At 37.5% G+C, this 27,303-nt stretch overlaps 1 pseudogene; it reads left to right on the top strand.

The window, feature by feature from the left end:
* The window catches only part of LOC141665379 (uncharacterized), a 32,876-nt pseudogene extending 6,179 nt beyond the window's left edge, over positions 1 to 26,697 (top strand).
* Positions 26,698 to 27,303: the final 606 nt, after the last annotated feature.

The raw sequence follows: 27,303 nt of genomic DNA, 5'->3' as shown, positions 1-27,303 counted from the left end.
CAAAGTTAAAGAAGGGGAATCAGGAATTGAGGTGTTGATCATGTCCACATCCATAGAGTTTGTGGGAGAATTTGTTGTTTGAGGTGCTTCTATAACTAATGATTTTGGCTGTGACTCCTCATTTGCTGGAGCCACATCAAGCTGAATTTGTGAAGGTGCAGTGACTGTGTCTTTAGCACCAGTTTGCACAGTGTGTGAACCCTGTGCTTCCCCAAAAGGTTTTTGATTTCTTCTTTCTGGCATAAGTTTGGGGTGATCTAGTGTCCCTTACCCTTTTGGCATGTGCTCTTGGCTGAGAGCTTTGTTCAATAGCCACATCCTTTTGGGAGGATGCAACTAGAAATGAGCTTTTATCCTTATTAATCATTGCAGTTTGTTGGGAAACTGCAGTGTGGCTAGGCTGGGAACCACTGAACTCTCTATCCTTATTCTTAGGGTTTCTTTTATGTTCACCCTGTCCCTCACCTACCTTACCCACCTTCACACTCCCCTCTTTGGTTTTGGTAGATTTTGTAACTGGCATCTTCTGGGAGATACCAGAGGGGGCTTTCTTTGATTTGGATTTTGAAATTTTTGATGATTTAGTAGCTTGGGTAGGAAATTGTTGGGTCATTGACACAGTTGTCATTGCTACACTAGAAATCAAAGAAATTTGTGAGGTTGAAATAGTAGGGACATATGTGAAAGAGATGTGTCCTAAGTCCAATCATGTATGATGATTTAGGAATAACTTTTATGTAATCTGTTTTGATTTCATTGATATTAATAAAAGACTTGTTTTGGTTTTATTGCGGGCTTTATCTATTTAAGTGTTTAAATAAGATATAACATAGTTTAGAGTAAAGCTTTTTATGGATTATGATGAGATCATAATAATGAGACCTAAAAGATGATAACACTGAACTTAAATATTTCCTAGTCGTAGGATTACTAACTGGTAATTAGTAATCCGCAAAGATCGGTACATACTATGCTTGCTTCATTATGAAGGATGTCTGTTCTCATAGACATTTGTGTGGTGACACTATAGCTAGTATGTAGGTGCTTATTATAGAATAAGTTCACTGAACATGACTCACACAGCTGAACAACTGATGGAGTTCACTCATGTGTCAGCAGATGTTCACATAGTGATAGTTGTACAAGTATTCTTAGAATTGAGGTCATCATAGTCATCTTATATACACTGAACTATACTTTGGTTTAGTTCTTAGTCTCTAGGAACAATAATAAGGGCTCTACTGGGTGTAGGAATTTGTACACGAAGATAGTGTATGATCAATAAAGGATCTACCCCTTCCAGTGAAGGAAGAGAATGTTCAATGCTGATCCAATTATGCTAGTTCAGGAATCTCTGGCCAGAGTGAATAAAATTAGAAAGGAGTTTCTAATTTACATTAATGAGAACTAAGCATAGTGAATGGGAAAGCATATGATTAAATAAGATAGGCTTGACACAAGTTTCATGCCTTGTATTTAATCGTGATATTGTAGGGTATAAGGAATTGATTGTATGGTAACTATTCACTGAATGGGTTCTTGGTATTCTAAGCAGTGAATTCGTATTATCCGGATAGTCGCGATATGCTGAGAAGTATCCCTCACGATGTAGAATAAATATGATTAATTAATTAATCATATTTAATGAATTAGAGAATATATATACATAATGATAAAATAGTTTTATTATTATTTATTTCTACTACCGGTTTAATATTGAACCTACAGGGTCATACCATAAAAGAGAATGATTTAATGGTGGATGAATTAATTAATAATGGCTGATAATTATTTATTTATGTAATAAATAATTAATTGGAAAATTTAATAATTGATTAAATAAGATTTAATTGATTATAAATTAATTAATAAAAAGTTCTTAAGATTATTAATTAAGAATTTAATTTTTGGAAATTAAATCAAGTGAGAGAATTATTTCTAAAGTGTTTAGAAAAATAAATAATAATTAAAAGGTGTTTTAATTATTAGTTAATTGGTTAATAAGAATGAAGGGTTAATAATAATAATATTTTATGGGAAAATTTTCAGCTGAAAATTTTGCCTATAAATATACTTTTATAAACCCTATTTTTGTTTTAACCTAAAGAGTTAAGAAAACCCTAATTCTCCCACCCCTTCCTTCTCGATCACATTGATCTCTTGGTGGATACCGGTGAAGTGCTTCACACTTGAGGAGCAGCTGCTAGGGATCTCCGCTCGTCGTTCTTGGATCGCTTTTAAAGGCTAGAAACGATCCCTTATGATTTAATCATGATTTATATGCCTTTATTTGAATTTTATATCAAGAATATCATTTTACAATGCTTCTGTGCTGTATAAAATCCTACAATGGTATCAGAGCATAGGTTGTATGCATATAGATCTGTGATAAAAATTTCAGAATTTTATGATCTTGTATGAATTTATTATGATTTTTGCAAGTTATATCATGGATTAATTATGATTGATTAGAAATTGTTTCTCAAAATTGTTTTGACTATAGATCTGGGTTCTACAAGTGTTGTAGATCGTCTGGGTATTTTTTTCATAATTTTCTGATGTGTGGATTAATTATTATGATTTTTTGAAGTTGTTTTAATTAAAATTCGTAATTAAATATATGTATATATAGTATATATATATATATTTATTTGTTGTTGTAAATAAAAGAGAAGCACATTACGGTTGTTGATGGAGAAACGACCTCTAATGGTTTGCACATCGTTCGATGGAGACAGGCGGCGGCTGTTGTTTTTATAATAAAAAAAAGGAAAAGGGGAGTCGGCTGCTACAGGACGCGGGGAAAGAGGGTGTCGCGCATTCCGGGAATGCGTTACACCCTGTGGCGCATTCACGGAATGTGTTACACCTTTTAATGGCTTAAAAGGGTTGTAACGCATTACCGGAATGCGTTACAGGGCTTGTAACGCGTTCCTGTAATGCATTACAGCCCATCTGTTATTTTTAAATTTGATTTCTGGGAGTTTCGTAACTCCGGTTTGGGCGTGCAATATATCGTTGGATTCGTTTTTCCGAGACGGATCTAATGGAGTGGTCAAATTTTAATTTATATAAAAGTTTTGAACTGTTTAAGTGTTTTAAAGCATATTTTAATTGCTTTTAAATGCTATAATAAATTCATACATCATTATATCAATGTGTGACATGATGATTGCATGCTTACTTGTTTATTTGTTTTTATATATGAGATATATGCCTATGTTTACCATGCGATGATAGATTTAGGTGAACTTAAATCAATATAAGGCGTGCTCTAGAAAATCTAGAATATGAATCGTTTCTTGCCTTAACAATAATATTATGAATACAATCATGAGATTCTTGTGTTTATGAAACATGTAATTAAATATGAATTTTCAATATTGAGAGAAAGGATGATTCTGTCAAAAACATATTTCTATCTGTAAGAAAGGGGTATTGAGTGACGCCTCTTGACAATGCTTCCCCCGATCTGGGAATCATCTGATTATCGATTATTGATTTGAAATATTTAATTTAAAAGGAAGAATCTCTTTATAATATGATTATGATTGTAACATAATATAATCCCTCTAAAATTAAATAATATCAAGTAGTAATTGGCCAATGACACAACGGGCTTGTGTCGGTCAAAGCCTTTCAACATGGTAGAAAGTAGTTCTTATTTTTGAATCATTGTCGTTTCATGCTACAACCGAGGGCTTTGATTTCGAAATAAGAAATACTTGTCTATTACATAGAGATGTGTACATTGAATTAGAATTTAAAGGTCGTTACGTGCTGCAGCCGTGGGTCGTTGGAGACTGATTCAATTATATGAAATGTTGGGTTAGACTTGACTTAGAATATTGAGTTTGTCGTGCTACAGCCGTGACTCAATTATTCAAGAGGCTAACATTTTATTAGGGAATAACATAAAGTTGTCTACCTATTGAACATCACATGACGTTTTGTGCTACAGCCGAGGTTGTGTGATGGAATGTAGGATCCCTATTCCCACTAGCATTATGAATGCTTAATTTTCACTTAGGGGTTGTATAAATTAGATAAACTAGTGGGAGCCACTTATGAATAAAGACCCAATTCATATAGTGTTTTGAAATGAAATTGAATATTTGCTAAGTGTTGTTATGTGTTCATCATTTACAGATTTACTATATACGTTATATCTTCTGCACTATCACTCCGGAGTATAGTAGATGCTCACAAGTTGACTGGTCCTAATTTTGCTGACTGGCTTCGAAACTTGAGAATTGTTCTCAGGGTTGAGAAGCTGGAATATGTGCTTGACTCACCTAAGCCTACTGAACCTGCTAACGATGCACATAATGATGAACATGTTGTGTATCGTAAGTGGATAGATGATGCAAATATTGCTCAATGCATCATGCTAGCTTCCATGAACATTGAGCTACAGAAGCAGCATGAGCATATGGATGCTCATACTATCCTTATGCATCTACAAGAGTTTTATGATGTGGCAGGGATGACAACTCGATATGAGATATCAAAGGAGCTGTTCGGTTGTAGGATGTCTGAGGGATCATCTTTGAATGACCATGTACTTAAGATGATCAATTTGATTGAACGTCTTGGACAACTTGGTTTTGCCATGGATGGGGAGCTGAGCCAAGACTTGGTCTTGTAATCACTTCCGAGTTCGTTCTCGCAGTTTGTTGTGAACTTTCACATGAATAAGCTGGATGTCAGCCTGCCTGAACTCCACAACATGTTGAAGACTGCGGAATCTAATTCCCCCCTAAGAAGAGTTCTGTTCTTCTAATTGGTGAAGGTTCCAATCCTAAGAAAAGGAAGACGAACCCTTCCAAGAAGAAGAAAGTAGGTGAGAAAAAGCCGGTTCCACCAAAAGCTGAAGACCCCAAGAGCAAAGTTGTTTGCTTTCACTGTAACAAGGTGGGGCACTGGAAGAGGAACTGCAAGGTTTACCTTGCAGAATTGAAGAAGAAGAAGGGTAGTGAGACTACCGCTTCTGATTCAGGTATGTTCATGATCGAAGTTAATATGTCACTAAGTCAAATTTCTACTTGGGTATTAGATACCGCATGTGGTTCTCATATTTGCAATTCGATGCAGGGACTAAAGGGAAGTAGGACTCTTGAAGAAGATGAGGTGATTCTACCTATGAGCAATGGAGCAAGGGTTGCCGCCATATATGTAGGATCATTTAGTTTACATATGCCTACGGGCAAGACTATTATTTTGAATAATTGTTATTACGTTCCCTCTATTGTGAGGAATATTGTTGCTATTCCTATGTTGGATTTGGTTTGTTTTTCATTTATTATTAATAATGAATGTTCTATTCTTAGAGATAATGTTCTTTATGGACGTGGTACTTTAATTAATGGTCTGTATGTATGTGACGTAGAGCATAATTTACTTCAGATTGAACAAACTAATAAAAGAAAAAGGGATGATGAAAATCTCACTTTCTTGTGGCACTGCAGACTTGGTCATATTAGTGAAAATAGACTGCGGATATTGCATAAGGAAGGGTTACTTGACCCCTTTGATTTTGAATCATATCCTACATGCGAGTCTTGTCTATTAGGTAAAATGACCAAATCTCCATTTAGTGGACATGGAGAGAGGGCTGCAGATTTGCTAGGATTGGTACACACAGATGTATGTGGACCAATGTCTACGCAAGCCATGGGTGGATTTTCATACTTCATTACTTTCATAGATGATCGATCTAGATTCGGATATGTGTATTTGATGAAACACAAGTCTGAAGCCTTTGAAAAGTTCAAGAATATAAGTATGAAGTGGAGAAACAAACCAAACATAGTATTATAACTCTTCGATCCGATCGAGGTGGTGAATACTTGAATGGAGAGTTTCTAGCTTATCTCAAAAAAAATGGTATAGTCTCCCAATGGACTCCTCCATATACTCCATAGTTGAATGGGGTATCTGAAAGGAGAAATCGAACTTTGTTAGACATGGTTCGGTCCATGATGAGCTATGCGAATCTTCCAGTATTCCTATGGGGTTATGCATTGGAAACCTCAGCATATTGACTGAATAAGGTTCCTTCCAAATCTGTTCCTCAAACTCCATATGAGATATGAAAAGAAAGGAAACCGAGTCTTAAACACGTTAAGATTTGGGGATGTCCAGCTTATGTCAAGAAAGTTGACCCAGATAAGCTGGAATCTCGATCCGTAAAATGTAATTTTGTGGGATATCCTAAAGAGACTTTAGGGTATTACTTTTACACCGATCATCGGGTGTTTGTCTCCAGACATGCTACCTTCTTGGAAAAGCAGTTTATCCTTGAAAGAAATAGTGGGAGCAAAATTGAACTTGATGAAGTTCAAGAAGCACAAACTACTACGGATCAAGTGGAAACACCTGTTCAGACTGAACACCTTCTGTGGAACAGCCCATTCGTAGGTCAGGGAGAGTGTCTCGCCAACCTGGTAGGTATTATGGCTGTCAATCATTGATGATGACGACCCTGTGACCTATAATGAGGCTATGAGTAGTGTTGACTCAGAGAAATGACATAGTGCCATGAAATCCAAAATGGAATCTATGTATACCTACCATGTATGGACTCTGGTTGAGGCGCCTGAAGGTGTTAAGCCTATTGGGTGCAAGTGGGTATACAAAAGAAAGATTGGAGCAGATGGCCAGGTGGAGACCTATAAAGCCAGGCTTGTGGAAAAAGGATTCAAACAAAGGCAAGGGATTGACTTTGATGAAACTTTTTCGCCTGTAGCCCTGTTAAAATCAATTCGTATTTTGCTTGCGATTGCTGCTTACTAAGACTATGGGATCTGGCAAATGGACGTGAAAACGGCCTTCCTCAATGGGGAACTTGAAGAGGAAGTGTAAATGATACAACCATAGGGTTTTCTTTCCAAGGGAAATGAACACCTAGTGTGTAAGCTGCTGCGAACCATATATAGTTTAAGGCAAGCTTCTCGTAGATGGAACATCCATTTTGATGAGACAATCAAAGAGTTTGGTTTTATCAAAAACATAGATGAACCATGTGTCTACAAGAAGGTTAGTGGGAGCGCGGTAACATTTTTTGTATTGTATGTGGATGACATACTTCTTATAGGAAATGATATACCGATGCTGCAATCAGTCAAAGTATGGCTATCGAAGAACTTCACCATGAAGGACTTGGGAGAAGCATCCTACATTCTCGGTATGAAGATCTATAGAGATAGATCTAGAAGAATGATAGGTCTTACCCAGGGTACATACATCCAGAAAGTGCTTAAAAGGTTTAGCATGGAAAACTCCAAAAGAGGTCTCATACCGATGAGCCATGGAGTGTCCCTTTCCGGAAAGATGTCTCCTAAGACACCTGAGGAAAGAGAGCGTATGAGTAAGATTCCTTATGCTTCAGCAATAGGATCTATCATGTACGTGATGTTGTGTAATAGGCCTGATGTTGCTTATTCAATTAGTGTGACGAGCAGATATCAGTCTAATCCAGGTGAAGACCACTGGAAAGTAGTGAAGAACATCCTTAAGTACTTGCGAAGGACTAAGGACATTTTTCATGTTTTTGGTGGTGAATCTGAGTTGAAAATAGAGGGTTATACTGACTCTAGTTTTCAATCAGAAAGTGATGATAGCAAATCCATGTCAGGGTACGTGTTTACTCTGAATGGTGGTGCGATTAGTTGGAAGAGTTCTAAACAGTCTACAATGGCTGACTCCACAGCGGAAGCAGAATATATAGCTGCAAGTGAGGCTGCAAAAGAAGCCGTTTGGATGAGGAAATTTGTTTCTGAGTTGGGAGTTGTTCCTAGTGTTGAAGAGCCTATTGTGTTGTATTGTGATAACAATGCAGCAATAGCACAAGCCAAGGAACCTAGGTCTCATAAAAATTCCAAACATGTCCTGCGGCGCTTTCATCTGATTAGGGAGATTGTTGAAAGAGGAGATGTCAACGTCGAGAGAGTTGATACACATAACAACATAGCAGACCCTTCAACAAAGCCACTTTCTCAAAGTCACTTTGATCATCATAAAGACAAGATGGGTATTAGATACCAGAGTGATTGGCTTTGGTACAAGTGGGAGATTGAAAGAGATATGTCCTAATTCCAATCATGTATGATGATTTAGGAATAACTTTTATGTAATCTGTTTTGATTTCATTGATATTAATAAAAGACTTGTTTTGGTTTTATTGCGAGCTTTATCTATTTAAGTGTTTAAATAAGATATACCATAGTTTAGAGTAAAGCTTTTTATGGATTATGATGAGATCATAATAATAAGACCTAAAAGATGATAACTCTGAACTTAAATATTTCCTGGTCGTAAGATTACTAACTGGTAATTAGTAATCTGTAAAGATCGGTACAAACTATGCTTGTTTCATTATGAAGGATGTCTGTTCTCATAGACATTTGTGTGGTGACACTATAGCTAGTATGTAGGTGCTTATTATAGAATAAGTTCACTGAACATGACTCACACAGCTGAACAACTGATGGAGTTCACTCACGTGTCAGCAGATGTTCATATAGTGATATTTGTACAAGTATCCTTAGACTTGAGGTCATCATAGTCATCTTGTGTACACTGAACTATACTTTGGTTTAGTTCTTAGTCTCTGGGGACAATAATAAGGGCTCTACTGGGTGTAGGAATTTGTACACGAAGATAGTGTATGATCAATAAAGGATCTACCCCTTCCAGTGAAGGAAGAGAATGTTCAATGCTGATCCACTTATGCTAGTTCAGGAATCTCTGGCTAGAGTGAATGAAATTAGAAAAGAGTTTCTAATTTACATTAATTAGAACTAAGCATAGTGAATGGGAAAGCATATGATTAAATAAGATAGGCTTGACACAAGTTCCATGCCTTGTATTTAATCGTGACATTGCAGGGTAGAAGGAATTGATTGTACGGTAACTATTCACTGAATGGGTTCTTGGTATTCTAAGCACTGAATTCGTATTATCCGGATAGTCGCGATATGCTGAGAAGTATCCCTCACGATGTAGAATAAATATGATTAATTAATTAATCATATTTGATGAATTAGAGAATTTATATAAATAATGATAAAATAGTTTTATTATTATTTATTTCTACTACCGGCTTAATATTGAACCTACAAGGTCACACCATAAAAGAGAATGATTTAATGGTGGAGGAATTAATTAATAATGGCTGATAATTATTTATTTATGTAATAAATAATTAATTGGCAAATTTAATAATTGATTAAATGAGATTTAATTGATTATAAATTAATTAAGAAAAAGTTCTTAATATTATTAATTAAGAATTTAATTTTTGGAAATTAAATCAAGTGAGAGAATTATTTCTATAGTGTTTAGAAAAAGGATTAATAATTAAAAGGTGTTTTAATTATTAGTTAATTGGTTAATAAGAATAAAGGGCTAATAATAATAATATTTTATGGGAAAATAGCTGGAAATTTTGCCTATAAATATACTATTATAAACCCTATTTTTGTTTTAACCTAAAAAGTTAAGAAAACCCTAATTCTCTCACCCTTTCCTCCTCCATCACATTGATCTCTTGGTGGATACCGGTGGAGTGCTTCACACTTGAGGAGCAGCTGCTAGGGATCTCCGCTCGTCGTTCTTGGATCGCTTTTAAAGGTTAGAAACGATCCCTTATGATTTAATCACGATTTATATGCCTTTATTTGGATTTTATATCAAGAATATCATTTTACCATGCTTCCGTACTGTATAAAATCCTACAAGATGAACTTACCTCACTTACCTGAGGTGCTTCTATTACAGGGAAATAGAAGAGTGGCACTTATCCATGATGATTTTCCCTGTTCAAATCTGCAATAATTCTTCTCTCTTGAACCCAACAATCTAATTTGTTGTTTGGGTTCTCTAGTACAATTTCCTCAGAGAGGTGGTTAGCTAACATCATGAAAAATCTAGCATAATAAACATTTTTGCCCCTCTTATTTAACTCTCCTAATTTAAATCCCAACTCAAACAAAACAAGATCACTAAAAATAAAGAACTTATATGTAACTAGCATGTAAAGCATGTTAAGCATGGAAATATTTACAGAATCAAAATTACTGATTTTACCAGAAAAGACCTTGGTCACTACATCACACATGAAACTCCATTCCTTCCTAAGACCCAATCTCCTAATGTCACTTAACTTAGAAGTAGAAAGAGCATAGTTTATGGAATTGAGCATATTAACTATATCAGTGTCTGTGTGTGGTAAGGTCACAGTATTATCAGGAATCTTGAAACATGCTTTGATAACATCACTATTAATACAGAATTCCTTACCTTTAATGGTAAGTGTGATGGTCTTATCTATCGAGTTGTATGAAGCAGTAGTCCACATCTCTTCAGCAACCTCACAAAAGATGGTGGGTGATTCTAGCATTGCATAGCTGAGTTTGCAGTTCTTCACAAAAACCATCATTTTGTGGTAGTCATTTGAATGTTGAATCCCCTTGTTCACTAGAGCCGTGAAGTTGTTCTTCTCGTAGATGTATCCAGTTTGTGACATTATCTTGACTACTGGTGCCATTATTAGAGAGTGGAAATTGCAGAGATAGAGATGCTAATTGCTTTTGAGAAAGAAAGAATTTAGAGCAGATAATTTGAGAATGATAAAAGTAAAGCAATGGAAATGAAATAAGCTTTTAAACTATCTCAAAAATAACTGCCAAAAATAATAAAGGAAAATAAAGTAACCAATGAAAATTGCCTAAAATAGCCGTTTAAAAATAAACTGTAAAAATTCCATCAATTATCCGTCGTGTTATGCTTACTAACTGTAAGTATACTCGATGGATAATGTTCAGGAAATTAACGGCTAAGATTAAGACAATTCGACGGATGAGGATAAACTGTTATCCGTCGAGTCATAAAATATACCAGAAAAATAATTGATTTTTATTTACAAGCAATATTCTGACGGATGATCAAACTCGATGGATAAACATCATCCGTCGAGATGTAAATTTTGACTTAGCCAAAATTCCATCTTAGACTGAAAAATCAATTAAGTTTCTGGCTGCATAACAACCTGCAAATTTTCTGAAAAGATTTAAGAATAATTAAGCATACTTAACTCACTTACCAACCTTGAGAAGGTGGATTCATCCAGTGGCTTGGTAAAAATATCTGCAAGCTGCTTTTCACTTGGAACAAAATGTAATTCCACAGTACCATTCATTACATGTTTCCTTATGAAGTGGTACTTGATGTCTATGTGGTTTGTCCTTGAATGTTGTTCTGGATTTTCAGTGATGGCAATTGCACTTGTGTTATCACAGAAAATAGGAATCCTCTCAACTTGCAGACCATAGTCTGGCAGTTGATTTTTCATCCACAAAATCTGTGCACAGCAACTGCCAGCAGCAATATATTCAGCTTCAGCTGTAGAGGTAGAAACTGAGTTTTGCTTTTTACTGAACCAGGACACAAGCTTATTTCCTAGAAATTGACAGGTTCCTGTTGTACTTCTTCTATCAATTCTATAACCTGCATAATCTGCATCTGAATAACCAGTTAGATCAAAACCAGAATCTCTAGGGTACCAAATGCCAAGTTTTGGTGTTCCCTTGAGATATCTGAAAATTCTCTTAATAGCTACTAAATGAGATTCTCTAGGATCAGCCTGAAATCTAGCACACAAACATGTAGCAAACATTATATCTGGCCTACTAGCTGTTAAGTACAGAAGTGAGCCAACCATGCCCCTATAACTTGAAATATCCACAGACTTTTCAGTAGTGTTTAATTCAAGCTTAGTTGCAGTGGCCATGGGAGTTTTTACAGATGTGCAATCCATGAGATCAAACTTCTTTAAAAGATCATAGATGTATTTAGTTTGACTAATGAATATTCCATCACTAACTTGCTTAACTTGCGAACAAAGAAAGTAAATTAGTTCTCCCATCATACTCATTTCATACTTACTCTGCATCAATTTGGCAAACTTTTTGCAAACTTTTTCATCTGTAGAGCCAAAAATAATGTCATCTACATAAATTTGAACAAGTATACTATAGCCATTGACATTTCTAAAGAATAAAGTTTTATCTACAGTACCTCTTGTGAAGTGATTTTCCAAAAGGAACTTTGATAAAGTGTCATACCAGGCTCTAGGTGCTTGCTTCAGTCCATAAAGTGCTTTCAAAAGATAGTAGATATATTTTGGAAAATTTGGATCTTCAAAACCAGGAGGCTGACTAACATAGACTTCCTCCTCCAAGTCTCCATTCAGAAAGGCACTTTTGACATCCATTTGATAGACCTTGAAATTGGCATGGGCTGCATAGGCTAAGAAGATTCTGATGGCTTCAAGTCTTACAACAGGAGCAAATGTTTCATCAAAATCTATTCCTTCTTGTTGATAATAGCCCTTAGCAACCAATCTAGCTTTGTTCCTGACTACTATGCCATTTTCATCCATCTTGTTTCTTAATACCCATTTGGTGTCAATTGGATTCTTTCCTCTAGGCTTGGGCACCAGCTTCCATACCTTATTCCTCTCAAATTGGTTTAGCTCCTCCTGCATAGCTAAAATCCAATCAGGATCCAACAAAGCTTCTTCTACCTTCTTCGGTTCTTCCTTTGAAAGAAAGCTGCTGTATAGACATTCTTCTTGAGTTGCTCTCCTTGTTTGAACTCTAGAAGATACATCACCAATGATGAACTCAAAGGGGTGATCTTTTGTCCATTTTCTTTGTTGAGGTAGATTAGCTCTAGATGAAGAGGACTCATTATTATCTTGATGTGTGATTGAGTTTTGATTGCTAGAAACTCCCCCTGAGTTAATGGATCTTTGATTTGAGAAAGGGGAGCTTTCTATAAGTGATCTATCCTGACTCCCAGCTCCTTTTGATAACCCGACGGATGATGAATTTTGAGTTCCGACGGATGAAGCAGGTTGCCTTCCGACGGATAAGGAAGATTGTCTCCCGACGGATGAAGCATTATGCAACTCGACAGATGTTAAATTTTTTGCTTCATTGGTAGTAGATTTTTCTACATTATCCTTTGATATTATTTCTTGATCACTTTCATCATCACTGTCATCACTAACCATCTCCACATTATCAAATTTGAGGCTCTCATGGTAGTCTCCATCTTTGCAGTCCTTCAATCTTTTTATCATCAAACACAACATGTATTGATTCCACAACAATGTTGGTTCTTAGATTGTAGACTCTATATGCTTTACCAATAGCATATCCAACAAAAATTCCAGCATCTACTTTAGCATCAAACTTTCCATTCTGATCAGTTTGATTTCTCAAGATATAATATTTGCAGCCAAAGACATGAAGAAAATTTAGAGTTGGCTTCTTGTTCTTGAACAGTTGATAGGGAGTCATGCATTTTGCTTGATTAATCAGAGAAATATTCTGAGTGTAGCATACAGTATTTACAGCTTCAGCCCAGAAATATGTTGGTAATTTAGATTCTTCAAGCATTGTCCTGGCAGCTTCAATAAGTGATATGTTCTTCCTTTCCACTACTCCATTCTGTTGTGGAGTTCTTGCTGCTGAGAACTCATGCAAAATTCCATTTTCTTCATAAAATGCTCTCATGACAGAGTTCTTGAACTCAATTCCATTGTCACTCCTGATTCTTCTCACTTTGAAATCAGGATGATTATTGACTTGCCTTATGTGATTGATGATGATTTCACTAGCCTCATCTTTAGACTTTAGGAAATATGTCCAATAGAACTTTGAGAAATCATCTACAATTACTAGGCAAAATCTTTTCGTTTAGATGGACAACACATTGACTGGTCCAAACAAATCCATATATAGCAGTTGCAAAGGTTCTTCAATTGTTGAATCAAGTTTCTTCCTGAATAATGCTTTGATCTACTTTCCTTTTTGACAGGCATCACACAATCCATCCTTAGAAAACTCCACTTGAGGAATGCTTCTAACCAGTTCTTTCTTTACTTGTTCATTCATGGTCTTGAAGTTTAAATGGGATAGCTTCTTGTGCCATAACCAACTTTCATCCTGACTTGCTTTACTGAGAAGACAAGTAACAGATTCTGCATTTGATGAGTTGAAGTCAGCTAGGTACACATTTTCATTTCTCACACCAGTGAGAACCACTTTGTTGCTCCTCTTGTTAGACACAACACGGGCTTCTAAGTTGAAGGTTACTGAATTGCCTTTATCACAAAGTTGGCTGATACTCAGCAAATTATGCTTGAGACCATCCACTAAGGCAACTTCCTCAATGATGACATTGTCTTTTGAAAGCAAGCCATATCCCACAGTATAACCCTTGCTGTCATCTCCAAAAGTAATACTAGGGCCAGCTCTCTCCTTGAACTCTGTGAGCATGGTAGAATCACTAGTCATGTGTCTTGAACAACCACTATCCAAGTACCATAGATTCTTTATGTTTCCCTGCACACATCAAAATCAAATCAAGGTAATTTTGGTACCCAAGTTTCCTTGGGTCCTGCCTTGTTAGCTTTCTTTTTCTGTTTCTTAGGTTTGATCTCATTTAACTTGGGGATATCAGATTCATCCTTAGTCATTTGAGTTGAACCTTTGAAACCATTCATTACAGCAGAATTATCATGCATATTACGATTAACAAGGAATGTCATGCTATTCGTGAACATATTATTCCATTAAGGCATGCTAAATGGCATTTGTGGCATACTAAATGCAGCATAATAAGGATTAGGTGCAAATGGCATATTAGAAAACTGTGCATTCATATTTTGTATAGACATAACATTCATAGGCATAGGAGGCATGACATTCATGTTGGGAAGGTGAGGTAGCACAGATATGGAAGTAGGCATGACAGATTTACAATTAACAGACAAATGATTTACACTACCACACTTGACACAGATTTTCTTGGAGCATATTTATCAGGTGTGTAGTTATTGTGTTTGTTAATCCCTACTTTACCATTTCTATTATTTTTCCTTTTAGCCTCTGTTTTAACCTCAATCTTTTCGAGTCTGTCACTCAATTGCTTAACAGTCATATGACCAACATTAGCCTTCTTCTCCTTCTTTACTTGACTAGATTCTCCTGGAAAAAAATTCTTGGAAACTGATCCAAATCTCTCATTTAACTTGACAAGCTTGGCTTTACTCACAGGCTTGCTCACAGTCGACGGATGAGGATTTGTGTCACTCGACGGATAACCCTTTTTACTATCCGACGGATGACCCTCATCATCCGTCGAGTCTACATCTGTTAGCAATCCTTCCACCAAATTAGATTTCAGCTTCTCCTTGTTCTTCTTCCAGGCTGCATCACAAAAGGACTCAATCCCTTGAACTTTGGTGATTTGAGCATGAACATCTCTAGATGTTTTCCATGCCTTAATCACCTTCTGTTCACGTTCAAGCTGCTTCTTCAAGATCTCTTCTTTCTTCAAGGACTCAGTTAATTCATCCTTAGCAATTTTGCACTCAATTCTTAATTTTTCAAATTCAATGAACTGAGACTCTAGCACATTATTCCTCTCACTTAAAAACAAATTATTTTCTTTGATTTTAGCATTTTCTTTAGTGAGAGACTTAAGTGTAACACGCAAATGATATAATTCTGTAGACATGTCATTTATAGCATCATTACACTCAGCTTTAGATAAATGTGCAAGGTTAGTGGTGATTACCTGATTACTTAAAAACTTATCTCTGTTTTATCAGAGTTGGCCATTAGGGCTAGATTGACATAGCTGACATCCTCATCCTCATCAAGACCATCTGCAGCCCAGTCATTTTCTTGTGTAATGAAATCCCTTTCCTTTTGTTTGAGCAGCTCAAAGTATTTCTGTTTATAATCCACAGGCTCAAACTTTTTTTTGTTGGAATCTGACTTTCTACACTCACTGGAAAAGTGCCCTGCCAAGCCACATTTGAAACACTTAAATTTTGATTTATCCACCATGTTTCTATTTGGCTTAGCTGCTCCAAAGTTCTTCTTGAACTTGAACTTGGCAAATCTTCTGGAAATAAATGCTAGATGTTCATCAATATCTTCCATGTCATCTTGGCTCAAAGAATCTTCATTTTCTGCTGCCAGCCCCTTGCCCTTGTTTTCACAGACCTTTGAAGTTGATTCAATAGCTTCCATCTTCATCTCCTTCTCTTTTTATAACTCAGCAACTAGTGCAATGGATCCTCCTTTCTTCTTTCCTCTCTCCATCCTCTCATCTTGCTCTATTTCAAGCTCATAGGTTTTCAGGATGTCATACAGTCTCTCCAAAGTAAACTCCTTGTAATCTTGAGAGTTTCTCAATGAGACTGTCATAGGTTTCCATTCCTTTGGAAGAGATCTAAGGAACTTCAAATTGGAGTGTTTGATAGACCCTTTCATGCAGCTTCAGAGCATTTAGTAGTTTTTGAAACCTACTAAAGATGTCAGTGAGAGACTCTTCTTCACTATGAAAATGCTCATATTGCTTAATCAGTAGCTGCATCTTGTTTTCTTTAACTTGCTTAGTGCCATCACAGATAATCTGTATTGTATCCCAAACATCCTTGGCAGTTTTGCAATTGATGATGTTGTCAAACATATCACCATCAACTTCATTGAACATGATATTCATGGCCTTCTTATCTTTCCTGACTTGTTCAATATCAGGATCAGACCATTCATGTCTTGGCTTGGGGACAGATGGCTCATTTCCAGTTGCAGCTCTCATTGGAACATGAGGGCCTCTTTCTATGCGATCTACATAGGCCTCATCTTGAGAAAGTAAATGAAGATGCATCTTTACCTTCCAGTGATGGTAATTATCTTTATCCAGAAAAGGAATCTTGACTCCAACATCCTTCTTGTTCATCTTGCTGTTTTGTTGTGATCTTTAAACTCTTTGTTTATCAAGAGCTTGCTCTGATACCAATTGTTAGTCCTTCAACAATGCAACAAGAATTACAGAAGGGGGTTGAATGGAATTCTTGAAACTTTTTCACAAATAAAATTATTCTAACTTAAATATATATATCAGTGTGAATTGATTTGCAGAGTGCGGAATAATAACTTGAAATGAATCAAAACACAAGTAATCAAAAACACAAGTCTTTAAAAACTTTCTGGTGGATTTGAGTATCCACCGGAGATATATAATATATCAAGAGAACTCTGTGTAGCAATTAGCTCACAGCTGCTTACAAATTGTCAACAACTAAGATTATAGAGAACTGCTAAGAATACAGCTTACAAATGTTTCTCTCTTGGTTGCTTAGTTAATTGTTCTATTTGCTACTTCTTGGTTTATATATCACCAAGATTACAAAGCAATAAGACAAGATAATAAAACAAAACTATCAAGTCTAATACTATGCTACTTCATTACTCTATTCCAGCATCTTTGAATATCTTCATGATAGCATGGAAATGGCAATGCTTCTTTGTTCTCTAAAACCCAGTTGAATAGGCTTGCACATTCCATTTGCATACACTCGACGCATGTGACTGTGTTGTCACTGTCAACAGATGTTTGAATTCTTTATCCGTCGGGTTCATGATCATCCGTCGAGTTCATGATCATCCGTCGGGTTGTCTTGTTGATCATCCGTCGAATGGCATTGTTGTTTATCCGTCGGGTAGTAATCTGGCACTTGACTTCATTTTATTTATGCAGAATTACAAGACATCATTTATGTACAATTAATCAACCTATTCTGCATATCTAGTTAAAGTCAACATGACTTGAATACTACTACAGAATCTAAACAATGTGTATGCAGAAATGTGCTACACACTTATTGTTACATAAGCTACTCACTCGATGGATAATAAATCATCATCCGTCAGGACTATAATCCTTATCCGTCGAGTGCTACATTTTTCACTAAGTAAAATCTACCAAGGTGTTTTGTTAATAAAATCATCAAGTACACAACATATACACAACAAAAGTTCACATGTGTCTGGATACAAGATCCAAACATCTACTTTCAAGGCCCTGCATGAAAACTTTTCTAGGCATGAATAAGAATCTGGTATTGGAATGATAAGGTACATACCTGATTTGGAATTCAGCGGAAATGTCGGAGAAGCCATTTATTTCTCTAGTAATGCACCTCTCAGCGCCCCTCCATTATGTTCAATTTGTCAGCATAGGACACCTGCTTTTGGAAAACCACCAAGATTGTTTAGTTTTGCAGAACTGGAGCTAGCTACCAGAGGATTTTCCAAAGCTAGTTTCTTGGCTGAAGGAGGTTTTGGGTCTGTTCACAGAGGAGTTCTTCCAAATGGCCAGACAGTTGTTGTCAAGCAATACAAATTAGCAAGTACTCAGGGGGATCAAGAATTCTGTTCAAAAGTAGAAGTTCTCAACTGTGCTCAGCACCGAAATGTTGTCATGCTAATTGGATTCTGTATTGAGGATGGACGAAGGCTACTAGTTTATGATATATATGTCATGGGTCACTCGATTCTCATCTCTATGGTAATTCTAACACTGTAAAACACCCGTACATTAATCTATTCAGAGATTCTATTTTTTCATAAATGTTACATAGTACACAAAATTATGATTCGACCATCACACATGACAAAAGTTTCCAAACTGAACAAAAAAATGCTTTTGTTTGGACTGAAATATAAGGTTAGATAGAAGATGTATGAAGTATATGGATGCATAATGTCATGATGAGGATACTTGCAAACTATTTTCCTTTTAAAGTTCACATCGTCAACTTTTATTTGTAAATATTTGGGAACATAAGCAAAAAAGATTATCTGGCTTTCTTGATGTGCTTCTTTTGTTGTGACTAACTATAAACTTGAACACTTGGAATAATTTGTGCCACAGGACGCAAACGAGATCCATTACAGTGGTCTGCACGTCAAAAGATTGCAGTTGGAGCTGCTCGATGACTGATATATCTGCACGAAGAATGCAGAGTTGGCTGTATTATCCATCGTGACATGCGGCCCAACAACATTCTTATCACCCATGATTTTGAACCACTGGTATGGAGATTTGTTCATTTTACATGACAGTTTGTAATATGATTATCCTAATTAAATCAATTATGTTGGCTCCTTTTAATTTTCTCTGAAGTAATGTTTAGCTCATTTGTTGTGTAGTTTATTTTTTGTAATTACTAAAAGTAGAAAGTATAAAATTAATTACAGGCACATAGATATTCCTTCTTGTAACTAGCATGTGTTTGGTGGAGGTCTCCAATGACTAGTACTCCTGGACTATGCTTCAAATATTTCAGTGAGAATGATGCCTAAACTGTAGTTGGTAAACATTTTCGAGGAGAAAACAAAAGAAGAGAATAATGCCTAAACTAGTAGTCTCACTTTTTGTTCTCTCCGTTAGTAATGATGATATCTATGTTTGGGTAATTTTAGAATCTCTTAATTTCACTATCTTATTGTGTTACCATACTCAGCAAATCAGTGTGTGTTTGACTATATGGGCTCTGAATCTGATCCTTGATGTTGCAGTTCTACACTTTATGCACAGTCCAATCTGCAAATAGGATTTAAGGTCGTTGAGAAACTTATTTGTTAGGAACAAGACCTCTGGAAAAATGGCTCTAGTTTATCCTTTTGATATTTATTTTTTAATTTTTTTATCTTTTTGATGTTGTGTTTAAAGTAGTTATATGATTAAGTAAAACAATTTTATTGGTAATCCTTTTTTTTAATTGAAAAAAGACACTGTTTAATAATGAAATATTTTATCAAATTAGATTACTCTGTCACCCTTGCAGGTTTGTCCCTGCACTCGTGTCCAATTTTGTGTTTAGGATTCTTGATATTTTCTATATTGGGAATCGAATGCGTTGATCAATATCCAAGTCCCACGCTCGCCACACAAAAGGGGTGGCTTTCTTTTCTGCACACATGATTTGTATGTATACAAGATATACCCTTGACTAACTAGAGTTTTTTTGTGTGCAGATTATGATGATGAGAGCCCGTTAAAGGATTCTGGTTTGAAACCACCCATGATGGCAGATTTTATAAGACTGACCTCATTACAGTGGTCAAATAATGGCCATGACACCAGGCCAAGGACATGCCATTTTATCTGCTGAAGTAGTTGTTGATTTTGTAAAGCAGAGTTATGTAGTAATTTCTAAGTCTGAACGTGTGTAGTAGCTGTATTAATTCTGGTACTTTGGAATTGTTCAGTAATATCACATTTGCAAATGTAATCTTTTGGTAATTAGAAATTGTCTAAATGATGTAATTCAGCATACTGGTGATATTGTATTGTCTTTCTAATGACTTTGATTGGGAAAACAGTTCTAATATAGAACTGGGCTTTAATGTATGCAGAAAGTATATTTCAAAATTTGACCATTATTATTGTGTTGCAATAGGTATTAAAAATGTTGCAAATAGGTACTAAAAAGTGTTGCAAAAGTGCCACGTGTCAAGCTGGACCCACATGTCAGTGGGCCCCACCTGTCAGTGGGCCCCACAACTGCCACACGTCAAAAAGCCACGCGTCAAAGTGCTACGTGTCAGTCCACGTGTCACTTTGGCCCCCTTTTTGCCATGTCATTGCTTTTTGCAACATAATTTTTGGTGTTGCCCTTGATAATAAAATGTTTCCTTTGAACCCTAAGGCAACGCCAAAAATACTAACATCACAAAAGTGTTTCCGTTGAAATTTTTTGGTCTATTGCAACATTTATTTGGCCTGTTGCAACGTTTGTGGAATAATGCAGAAGGCCACTTTTGGTGTAGTGTACCTCTTCCTTTGATAGGCACTCCCGAAGAGTCTCCAAAAGTGACTTTGCCATTCATATTTTCGTCGAGATCCACGAACAAATTTTTATTTCCACACATATGATAGCTTGCCCCACTATCAAGATACCATAAATTGTCTCCACAATTTTCTTTGCCTTTTTGTGCTAAAAGTAAAGTGGGTTCATTTCCTTTATCTTCTACAAGATTAGCTTTCTCCTCAAATTGATTTCTTGAAGTGCGACACTCAGAAGCATAATGATCAAATTTTTGACAATTATAACACTTGACATTTGATTTATCATACCTTGAAATAAATCTTCCTCTTCCACGACCTATTAAATTTCTTGTCTCGCACGCTCTTTCATCCTTTTGATTTTCCTCTCCTTATTGGCCACGTCCTCTTCCTTGTCCATATAAGAAGCCTCGTCCACGTCCCTGGCCACGACCTCTTTAACTTATGTATCTTCCATCGTTATTTTTGAAAGATAATTTTGCTTCAAGGCTTGTTCAATTGGTTCATTCCTTTTTAACATTTTTTCTTCATGGGCTTGTAGTGATCCTATAAGCTCATCAATAGTCATTTCATCTATATCTTTAGCCTCCTCAATTGCCACGACTTTATAATCAAATTTAGAGACAAGTGAGCGAAGAATTTTTTCAATAACACGAACATCACTTACCTCTTCTCTATTGCTTTTTATTTGGTTGACAATAGTCAAGACCTTTGAAAAATAATCCGAGATTGATTCGGATTCTTTCATTCGCAAAGCCTCAAACTCGCCACGAAGTGTTTGTAACCGAACTCTCTTCACTTTTGCATCTCCACTAAAAGAAGAATTTAGAATATCCCAAACTTTCTTTGATGTTGTTGCGGAATCCACCTTTTATAGCATAGAATCATCCAAACATTGATGGATGATCATAATCGCCTTTTGGTCCTTCTTTTAATATGAAACATTCTGCTATGTGTAATGTAATTTAAAAGAGCTTTTGGAGTTCTTAAATTACATTAGTCCATTCTTAGGAGCCCTTTCTTCTATCCTTACAAAATTCGGTGTCACATTATCACTGTGTATATCCTTTTGCACAATATGATTCGAAAGGAAATGGGCGGCGATCCTTATGACGTAATTTATATTAATCAGGCCAATCAATCAGCATTCAGCTTGAATTCTAATGTTATTGATACATGTGAGCCATCTAGTCAATGGACTAAAAAGAGACGTCAAATGGGTATAAAAATGAATAATGAATAGGGGACAAGGAGAGTTCTTGCTCCTTGGCAAGGCTGAAAGTAGTAATTTATTGTAATAGCTTTGAATTTTAGCATTTTGAAACCTTGTATTGTGACAAATGATTAAATATTAATATCCAAGGACTAAGCTTTTTAGTTTGATCAGGTGATCATTTTATATTAAAGTTTTTTGGTTTTTAATTCTTCTTTTTTTCTAAATTACTTGCATATTGAATAATTTGTATATTTGAAATTGATAATGTCCATGAATCATGAATAATTGACTTCTTTAGTTTGTGCCACTCCATTCACTTGTACTAGTTTTAGCATGAAACAGTGCGCGTTATAAGATTCATGTTGATATTTAATAGTGATATGTATATATATATATATATATATATTAGTTAAATGGTTATAACTATTTTAAATTGTTATATTTCTAACAGCTAGTGCAGGGTGAAGCACGGTACAAACGCAAACAGTACGCATCAAGAAGGAATCACATAATAAAGTATACACAGTATTCTGTATTGACGGAGGAATCTGGTAACAACAAAGATTGAGGTTTCTCGCCGGAACTAAGATCTGTGACGGTGGTTCTTTGCCGGAAACTTAAGCGGTGTGTGGTTGATTGTGGTTGTTTTAGGCTGAGATTGATCAGAGTAAGTGGTGGCTCTCTTATCAGCTCTCAACTTCTTACCCTCTCAATGTGCCTACGTACCCTTTATATAGGGATCAAGCCTGACGTAGTTCTCATAGAACAGGAAGTCTAATGAGTTTAGACTTCCTACTCCTAAGCCCAGTAGAAGCCCATCCAATATCCGTCTTCCGCTAGCTTTAGGAATGTCCAACTATGAGGCCCAACCGCGAAGGCCCAAGGCTCGTCCGTAATCGTAGGACTTCACGGATAGTGCATCTCCCTGCGCAAGGATAACACTCCGCTACAGCTATCTCCCTTGATTCACGAACGCAGGTATAGCCACGGTTCACCCCAAGTGCCAGACGCGTCCCTGTCCCCCGAATGAGGATAACCCACCAGATAGCGGGACAGGTGATCCCAAGCTCTTGGGTGCAAAGTGCAGGATGACTCCAAAGTTCTCCAACGAGGACACCCGTTGAATACAAGAATAGAGCTCCCAAAGCACACACCAAAGTAAACCCCACATCCCCAACGAGGACACCCGTTGAATACAGGAGAAGGCCTTCAGTCATCAGGCATACCCCTGGAGGCCTTCAAGCTTTTCACGGACATCCCCCTCCTTGACCGTCTCAAGAAGGAAATTCTTCAAAGAGTACCTGCAACAAATATATTAGTAAAAATAACCTCCATTGCTCCTCTCCATGCAAGCTTTGTCCTGAATTCAACATCAAAAGTATATAGAGCAAACACAGGACGCGTCCTCACCCTTTGGGCGCGTCCTCACCTCCATAAACCCAAACCTGTTTCCTCATCAACCGTTCCTTATAGCATTCAAGATCACAAGACACGTCCTAGAATTTAGGGCGCGTCCTCCACTTTATTAAACTTGCACCATCTCCTCTAAACCATCATGCACAGCGTTTCACCTCCTACGACACGTCCTTACTAAATTAAGCGCGCCCGAGAGCGTCCATCACCATAAGATTTCATCTGGCAAGCACTTTCATAAACATTGACGCGTCCATGAAGCCTGGGCACGTCCTTCCCTGACCACGCACTCTTCTCACCCCTTAACATATCCCTTCTCAAGTAGACGCGTCCTGAAAGCTTAGACGCGTCTTCAATTTCACAACACAGTACCGAGTTGGACCATAACTAGCCCGCATTTGACCTGAGTTAATCCAATGCCAAATTTTAGGTATAACAACTACTCCCCAAATTCCGTTTGCAGTTAAAAACAAAATTGGAATTTTCATCCTTGAATCCTAGCAACAAAATTTGGCTCAAAACAGTTGGACGCGTCGTTACTGGAAGACGCGCCTTGCTTTCACCTTCTGCATGTAGCGTACAGCTGTCATCCATAAGGTCGTCCTTCTATAAATATCCTAATTTCACAATACCACCACCACCATCTCTCTTTCTCTCTCACACAACCGCCATTGCCGCCTTTTTAAGCAGGAATTTCGAGGTCCAAGTTCCGGCGATCTATCCAGCCATTTCCCTATTTCTTTAGCTCAATCCACTCCTCAACTCAAAAGGTACATAAATCTCCTCTTATTTCTTTATTTGGCCAAATACATTGATTTTAATGAGCAAGAAACCGTTCGTATGCTTTTTATTCATATCAACTGCTCTTCATGTTCGTTTGTATGCATATATGTATGTATAGGTAAATATAACACATTTAGCTTCCCTGATCACCCAACTACATGTTTCTAGGATTTATCATATTTTCCCCAAATTGCTAACAGTCAATTAGTATTCCTCCGCATCATAACCACGTAGGACGCGTCTTCCCGTCAAGACGCGTCTCATCTTCCTTTGACAAAGGTATACGTTTAAGCCGTTTTAAATAAAGGTCATATAAGGGCAACACCTTACCAGGACGCGTGTTGACAGTGAATTTCATACGATAGATTTTTCAGGACGTGTCCTCTAGTATTTCTAGCATCTTTCTTACGGTTCATTCATTCACCATCTTCTTTTTTCTTCTTTTTTTAACATATGGACGCGTCCTCAAATATTTATTCATTCTTTTACAGCTGGAGGACGCGTCCTCCTTCTCACCATTTTATCCATTCAAAGCCCTCAACAAACGCCTCGGAATCTACTCCCCACATCTGATAACTTTTAAACCCGACTTTCCCAACATCCACAGGATAAATTCCTTCCTTAGAGCAGAAAGACGCGTCTTCCGTTCCCTTAAATCAAAAAACTCAATAATGTCTGATTCCAGCTCTGACTCCATGGACCATGTTCCCATAATTTCAAGAATGGAAAAGAAGGGAGTCAAAAGGCAAAGAACTCCAATTCTCCATACAAGGGCCACCATCGAAGATTGAACGGACGATGAAATTATCCCCACTACAAGCCAAAAACCTCAAGGAATGGCTATTTCTGATATGGACGCGTCAAACACACAGGACGTGTCATCTTCTCAGGGCGCGGCCCCTTTTGAGGACGCGTCCCCACACAGTGTAAGTGAGTTCGAAAGAAGGATTCCGGACCCCGAGATATATCCCGTATCTCCTCAAAAATCAGACTCTCCTCTGGAACATTGGGATCCTTCAGATGTTGAAGTGGATTGTGACTGGACCAGGCTTGGCGCTCTAACTGAGGCAGAGAAAAATGCCATAAGAAAGAAAGAAGGTAAGCTAGCATGTGTTGCCCTTGACTCGACCGCAATCGACTGGGAAATCCAATGGCACATGAAATACTATGACATGGAGGGCATCCGGGCGCGCCCTCTTCGAACCATGAGGCCGCACATTTTCAAAGTTGGGAACCAAAGGATCCCAAGAATGGTGCTCACTCCAAAATTAATTTCCCTGGGTGTGGGCGCGCCTTTGCACCCATACATTAAGAAAATTTTAAAATGGTACGACATGGCTCCAGTCCAACTATCACCAAATTCATACAAACTTGCCTGGGCTTTGTTCATCATGTACCATAACTTGAAGCTGGGCGCGCCCTCGATGAAAGAATTCAGCTTCTTTTACAGTATCAGGAAATCAATTCCCGGCTACCATTTTCTGGTAGTCAACAAATGGTTGAACAACAAGGGATTTAATGAAGGAAAAATTAGCCACGAAAGTGACTGGAAGGAGCCATTTTTCTACATTTACGACGTCAAAAGGACGCGCATTCGCTTCAACCTAGAACCAAGTGAGTTCAACATTTAGGACGCGTCCTTTCTATCAGGGCGCGCCCTTTCTCTTATAACCTTTTCTTTATCTTCCTTGTTGTAACCTATTCTCCCTTCTTTTAGACAAAAGGACCCAGAAAGAGCTAGCAGGAAAGAAGAAGAAAAGAGCAGAGAAGGTTTTACAGTATGCTGAAAAACATTTCAACCTCAAGGACATGATCACCGAGGAAAATTTGAAGAAAATAGGAGCTTTGTCCCCACGGGTGGGTTCTCTCTGCAAATTTCGAGATTTCCATAATGGGAAACCCATCCTCACCGCTTCCGAAAAATCCAGAGGGCTCCAAGCCACAGAAGTTATTCAGCCAGACGTCAACAAGAAGGTGGATTTAGAGCAAGGTAAGAAATCATTATACGTAAGACGTGTCATGGCTTTAGGATGCGTCATATTTATTCTCACCTTTTCCCTTTAACCTTAGCCTGATTTATAAACGCTACTTTATATATGCACCATCACCTTGGGCGCGCCCTACCCCCCGGGCGTGTCTCTTTATTACAAAAAACGTCCTAGGTAAGACACGTTACTCTTTTAAGATGCATCATTTTCACACTCATTTATACATCTTTGCGTTTTTCTATATCTGTCATGCACGTAGACCTTTATATCATGATATGGGCACGTCCTTCTTTTAGGACGCGTCTTCTTGTACATAACTAATCCCCTTTTTACGTTTATATTGCAGATATGGCCTCACTCCCCAAAGGATTCATAATTGGGGCTTCCAAAAAACTAAGGGCAAGGAAACAAGCTCCTACAAAGGTTGATTCAAAGGCAAAAACCCCACCTCCTGTTGCAACTCCTTCTCCTCCACCAAAGATAATCGACACTACCGTGTTTGACATTCCCGAGAAGGTGGAGGACGCGCCCTTGAAGCGTCAAAAGGTAGTTCCTGATGACCAGTCTTTCATTCTCTGATACCTGGGCACATCCTCTGTTCGGGATTTCACAAAGGATGAAGTCAAAGGTTGGACTTTTAGAATAGAGCAGCAAATAGAGGAGGCCATGGTGAGGGCTGCAGCTGAGCTTCACCTGCATGCCAGGCAGAGTGCTAACATGGCCGCCAGGCTCAGGGCGCGTCTTTCTGTTACAAATACTACGAAGAGCCAGGCCGAAGATAAAGTTAAATCTCTGGAAAAACACATTGCCCTGCTTGCCCAAGAAAAAGATGTTGAAATCAGACGACTGGAGGGGGAGAAGACGCGTCTAGAAACAGAAAAAGCTATTTTGGAAGGCAATGTCTCCGCAATGGAAAAGCAAATGGACAGCGTCATTGCCCTGAATTCCACCATGCAGCTGGAGCTCGACATCCTGAATGATGATAGGCTGCATGGATGGACAGAGGAGAAAAAGCTAGTTTATCAGCACAGCTTCCAGACTGGGTTTGAAGAATGGTGCTCTGGGTTCATTGCCAATGACCCAGAGTATACATTCTCAAAGTTTGATGCAGATACCCAGATATGGGTAAATGATTTCAGGGTCAGGGCCGCGGACTCCATCAAGAACAAGAGGATTTTTCTAGGC

This window comes from Apium graveolens, chromosome 6 (assembly GCF_009905375.1).
Source record: "Apium graveolens cultivar Ventura chromosome 6, ASM990537v1, whole genome shotgun sequence".
Classification (NCBI taxonomy): domain Eukaryota; kingdom Viridiplantae; phylum Streptophyta; class Magnoliopsida; order Apiales; family Apiaceae; genus Apium; species Apium graveolens.
Note: the sequence above shows the minus strand (reverse complement) of the source record. Positions and strands in the feature narration are given on the sequence as shown.